This window comes from Aplidium turbinatum, chromosome 9, assembly GCF_918807975.1.
Source record: "Aplidium turbinatum chromosome 9, kaAplTurb1.1, whole genome shotgun sequence".
Classification (NCBI taxonomy): domain Eukaryota; kingdom Metazoa; phylum Chordata; class Ascidiacea; order Aplousobranchia; family Polyclinidae; genus Aplidium; species Aplidium turbinatum.
The window spans coordinates 24935406-24941405 of NC_137480.1; the positions used below are offsets into that span (position 1 = coordinate 24935406).

At 39.6% G+C, this 6000-nt stretch overlaps 1 long non-coding RNA gene across 2 annotated transcripts in view; it reads right to left on the bottom strand.

Annotated features, from left to right (window-relative positions):
* Positions 1-5648, bottom strand: part of LOC145777720 (uncharacterized) — a 50209-nt gene extending 44561 nt beyond the window's left edge. For both annotated transcript variants that reach the window (XR_014290352.1, XR_014290353.1), the window contains exons 1-2: positions 5518-5648; positions 5091-5228 (exon numbers count right to left, since the gene is read on the bottom strand). This is a non-coding gene — a long non-coding RNA (uncharacterized LOC145777720). The remainder of the gene's footprint in view (positions 1-5090; positions 5229-5517) is intronic.
* Positions 5649-6000: the final 352 nt, after the last annotated feature.

The following is a 6000-nucleotide window of genomic DNA, read 5'->3' on the forward strand; positions in this document are numbered from 1 at the left end:
AAGAACTTGTACCACATTCAACAATTGGCCTTTTTTTTGCATTGGCTCAACGTTTGTACGCGTTGAGATGAAACATTTAATAACCAATTGAGGCTTTTATTCACTGAAATATAGAAATACAAAACAATAAGAACTAAAGACAAACTGATAGCAATAGGTAACGTAGTAGGCATACAACACAAACTTCTACTGTAACATATAGTTTCAAACACAAGACTGCGACGCTCTGGCAAAGCAGTTGAAAGGAAAGAATGCTTGTGGTGCCAGAGGCATCGCGCTTCTTAATCAAGCAGCAGATGGCATAACTACCAAACACAAATTGCAGATGTTGTCAAGACGTAAATACCACATTCTTCCCTCCTTCATCTTCGGAACACCATCTTCGAATAATACAATAACAAATTGACAAAACGATTTAATAACAAACAGATACATTTCATACATGATAAATAAATGCATTACCTACAGGCACCTCAAACATCGTATATATTGTGACCATATCTTTCAGGTGGTCTAGTTACTCTAGAAGAACGTCTCGGGTGCGTAGAAATGGTTAAGGGAGATTTAGTCATTTCATGATTAGATTCCGAAAAAGTATGAGCATCTGCATCAATATCTGGTGTAAGATTTTGCTGTGTACCTGCAGTTTCTGGTGAAGGGTTTTGTTGTGTACATGGAGGTTCTGATGTAAGATTTTGTTGTGTGAGTGAAGTTTGAGAGGGAGATTCAGAAGGAGTAGAAATCATGTTATCATTGTTTGATCCTTTTCTAGGTGTTGGGGCAAGATCGTTGGTTGAGACGGAAGATTCCCGACCATTGGGAAATCGCACATGGGCGAAACTCGGGTTTGCGTCCAATAGCTCGACCTCTTCCACAAGCGGATCGCTTTTATTTCGGACAAAACGTCGGAGTAGGACTGGTCCTGGCTGGATAAGCCAGCTAGGAAGAGATTGACCGAACATACTTCGACGACTAAACCCCAGAAATCGTTCGTGGGGAGTGGTGTTGGTTGCAGTGCATAAGAGAGATCGTACTGCGTGCAGAGCTTCGGGTAGAACTGCCTCCCAGCAGCTCTCAGGCTGTTCATACGTTCTTAACAAGAGTTTGACAGTTCTCCAAACAGTTTGGTTAATTCTTTCACATTGAGAGTTGCCGGTAGGGTGGTATGGTGTACTCCGACTACTCGCAATTCCTCTGTCTGAAAGATATTGCTTGAGATCTTGAGACATGAATGAAGAGCCTCGGTCGCTGTGGATATACAATGGATGACCAAATAAAGAAAAGAGTTGACCAAGGCATCGAATAACAGTGGGCGAAGTCATGTCTTTACATGCAAATGCGAAAGGATAGCGACTATATTCATCGACAACAATCAACATATACTTATTCCTGCCATCGAGGGGTCCTTTAAAGTCAATGCTAAGTCTTTCCCATGGTCTCATCGATTTAATCAACAATTCGGCTGGTTTACGATAAAATCGAGGTTTTAATTCAGCGCAGACTTTGCAGTGCAAACAAACATATTTGACATCTTCCATAGAAAAAGGCAGATTTTTAGTGCGAATGAAATGGGACAAACGTGTAATGCCAGGGTGCCCAAGTTTTTCATGGATTTTGGTAAGATCGGGCGAGTTAGAAGATAGTGTACACGCTCTGGATAACGCATCTGGAACTAGATTGCTTTTACCGGGTCGATGCAAGATGTCGTAATCGAAATTTCCCAATTCGGCACGCCAGAGCTGGATTTTGTTGTTTTTAATTTTACCTAGTCGTTTTGGGTCAAACATGAAGGAAACGGCCCTTTGATCTGTCAGAAGTGTAAACTTGCGGCCATGTAATAAATGGCTCCACTTTCTAACCGCATCCATGATAGCCGAAGCTTCTTTTTCTACAGTTGAATAGTTTGCTTCGCAACGAGAGAATGTTCTAGAGTGAAAGGCAACAGGTTGCCCTCCCTGATTTAAAGTGGCAGCTAAGGTATGCTCCGAAGCGTCGCACTCCACTACAAATGGAATTCCTTCTTTGACACTGGTGAGGCAAGCAGATGCAAGACCCTCACGTAAAGTTTCGAAGCTTTTAATAGCGTCAGAGGGTAGAGGAAAAGAAGATGATAGATTGGATTGTACTAAAGGTCTAACCTTTTCAGAGAAATCAGGTACTCATTTGGCATAGTAAGAAAACATTCCCAAAACCCGTTGTAATTCTGGTTTAGATTTCGGCAAGGTAAGTTCGAGCAAGGGTTTAAGGCGTTCGGGGTCAGGGTTGATTTTACGGTGTGAAAGTCTATAACCCAGTAAGTCAATCTCATTACGAGCAAAAACACATTTCGATTCATTAAAAGTTAAGCCCTCGGCTTTAGCTGCAGCAAACAAGGCGTTTAATTTCGCGTCATGATCTGCTCGATCATTGCCACACACAGTTATATTATCAAGATAGGCATAGGTGTCAGTCAACTTATGCTTTTCGATCAGTTTGTCAACAATTCGTTGAAAAAACGACACACCGTTAGTAACACCAAATGGTAAACGCGTGAATTGAAATAATTTTCCTTCGGCTTCAAAAGCCGTAAATGGGCGGTCAGCAGGACAAAGCGAAATTTGATAATAAGCGGATTTTAAATCTAAAGTGCTAAACACAGATCCTTCTGCGATTTTCGCAATTTGATCACTTATTTTAGGAAGCGGATAAGCATCAAGTAACGTAAATCTATTTATAGTTTGCGAATAGTCAACAACCATTCTTGGTTTATGTCGTCCATCTCTTGCAACCAGCACTTGCGCTCGCCAAGGTGAATAAGAAGGTTCGATAATTTTCTCGGACAAAAGTTTGCTTACCTCCTCCCGGATGAATTTACGATCTTCTTGATTGAAATTCCGAGACTTAGTAGCGATGGGCTTGGAGTTAGGTTCCAAACTTTGGAATAAACGAGGAGATTCCATGGTTGAGGCAGATACTCCGCAGTAAGAGTCTCCGATCACTAACTTTCTTTGTGATCCATCAAGCTTGAACACAACTTCTTCATGCTGGTTTAGAAAACCTTGGCCTAGTATGATGTCGGCACAAAGTTTTGGTACTACTCCAAAGACGACGTTGGCATACTTTCTCTCTTGAAGTTTGACGTCAGTACACACTTTCCCCAGCACTTGTGCAGTGAGTTGGTCCGAAGCCATTGAAACTTTAGATGGCTTGCCTTGAGGTTGCAGTTTAATAAATTTTGCAGCTTTGGCACTCATGAAGTTGTCGGATGCACCTGTGTCCAGCAAGCAATCGAAATCCACCCCTTTAATTTGTGTACGTAGTGTGGTTTTGTTTAAGCATTCTGGGGCTGTACCAAGAACAGAATACAAGTGAGATTTTTCAGCATCATCATGGGCTGTGTTGTCATCGTCAAGTGGGGACTTCTGGCCTGCAAATGGTATTGAAGCTGCTTTCCGAAGGTTGTTTTGGCAAACACCTTGAAAATGACCGATCTTGCCACAAGCATTGCAAAGCTTGTCTTTCGCTGGACAGAAGTATCTGCCACCGGTATGGAGATTACCTCCACAAAAAAAACACTTGCGCTTTGTGCATCGGTTAGAAACTGTAGGTTTCATTGTTGCCGTTTTCACATCGCTGCTGGATTGCTTAGAAATGGATGAAGCACGCTGGGGTGAATTAGTTAAATAAGAATTTGAGTGTTTTTTGGCTTGGTCCAGCATTTGAGCTTTTCTAATGGCAGTTGGTAAATCCAATTTTTGCTCTTCAAGTAATCTCTGTCGAATTGTATTGGAGTTGATGCCATTAATAAAAGCGTCTCTTGTAATTTCGTCTTTGTAGGTCTCGGCGTCTACGTTTTCAAATTCGCATTCTCTTGCTAGTTGACGTAATGCGTGAATGTATTCATCGATGGTCTCTTCAGGATTTTGAACTCTGGTCATTAATAAATGTCTAGCAAACACAACATTTTTCTTTTTATGATAAGCATTGTCGAGCGCTGTCCTTGCTGCGGCGTAGGTCCCTGCATCTGCGATGAAAGCGTAGGTTCTGTGTGAGAGTGAGTTTGCTAGTAACCCCAGCTTGTCGATGTTTTCTTGATTTCCTTCGTTTCTTTCAACCGCAGTTAGAAAAGTTTCAAAAGTTTTTTTCCAGTGATCGTATATTTTCTTTGCTTCGGGCTCCTCTGGAAGGAGTTCCAGTCTGTTGGGTCGCAGCAACTTATCCATTAATACAAGTGAATAAAATTGAGATGAAACATTTAATAACCAATTGAGGCTTTTATTCACTGAAATATAGAAATACAAAACAATAAGAACTAAAGACAAACTGATAGCAATAGGTAACGTAGTAGGCATACAACACAAACTTCTACTGTAACATATAGTTTCAAACACAAGACTGCGACGCTCTGGCAAAGCAGTTGAAAGGAAAGAATGCTTGTGGTGCCAGAGGCATCGCGCTTCTTAATCAAGCAGCAGATGGCATAACTACCAAACACAAATTGCAGATGTTGTCAAGACGTAAATACCACACGCGTTAAATCAATGCGAAATGCTGATTTTCTGGCTGGATGTATATTTTGTTACGGACCTGTTGGGAAATAGGACAGTCAATAAATAAAAAAAAACATGAAATGCTTGTTTAGAAATGACACAGTAGCGGTCCCAGACAATAGAGTGGTTGATTCACGTGTTTTTAGACTTGGAGAAACAAACTGCTGACCATGTCATTCTTGAATGTCACATTTACAAGGCACCAAATGGAATGTATGACATAGCAGCACTGGACGAAGCTACACTCACCTGGCTTTCCAACACCTGCACTGAAATTTGAACAATGTTCTGTCTCATACGAGTAAAAATGACTTGTGTGACGTCACAATAGCGTTTACTATTGTTGTTGACAAAATTTTGTGACGTCACGCAAGTCTCCAAGAATCTCCAAAATCCCATCTTTGCTGACAATACAAACTTTTTTATTTTTTTTACGTTTGAAAGTTAATATTCTAAATTATGCTACTACCAACTAATATAATAAAATAACAACATTACTTAAAAATAAACTTCTCTGCTGTTCATTGGTAACATATTCAAACGCAACCAGAAAGTACTTACTTTTACGTTTCTGAGAATCTTTGATAATTTTCAGGATTAAAATAATGGAAATAACAACGATCATGATGAATCCCATGAACATAAGCGCCACCTCCCAGCCCTCGAATTGGAAATCTTTGTGTATCGATTCGCTGACGTCTGTAATGAACAATTTGTATGACACTCTAATGATAGTTAGATTGTAATTATTGTTAGTTAGTGTATAACTATTGTTTACATTTCGCAAATTTAATACAGGCACTACATAATAATTAGCGTCTGATTAAAGCCTAGAACTTCTGACTGAGATTTTATATTGAATTAAAATAATGCTCAACGTAGTAGTATAGGTCACTATTTGTACTTGCACAGTATCATCTATTGAGCACAGCATTGAATTCCGCATCAAAATGACATCATTGTAATGTAAGATAAGTGTATAACAAACCTGGCTTATGATTCGATTTTTCCATCTCTGAAATTCTTTGTCGAATATTGCTTCTTGAATGTTACGAAATAAGTCTGCTTGGTTGCGAGTGCTTGATGGCTTGGCGTCTCTCGTTACTTATTCGCTGATTGACAAAGCAAAGGATTATATACAAAATCGTGCAGAAAATACGAAAAAAGATTTCATCCAACGAAACGTTTCGGCTGCAAAATATCTTGAAAAAATTGTTCGAAAACAAAGAGTTTCTAAATTACTAGAAATATTAAACATTTTCTTGTCAGACTTGTATTTTCACAACGAACCGCAAACACGATTTTTTATGAAAAGTGCTGGAAGGGATTTCAATAAAACATCGCAGGGCATTGGTTTTGGTTCAAAACATTGTAAACGCGAAACTCTTGGCAACCTTCAAATCTTCCTTTCATAAAGTCGAGTTTTGCTGCGATAGAAAAACTTTCGAAAATATAACATCGAAATATGACG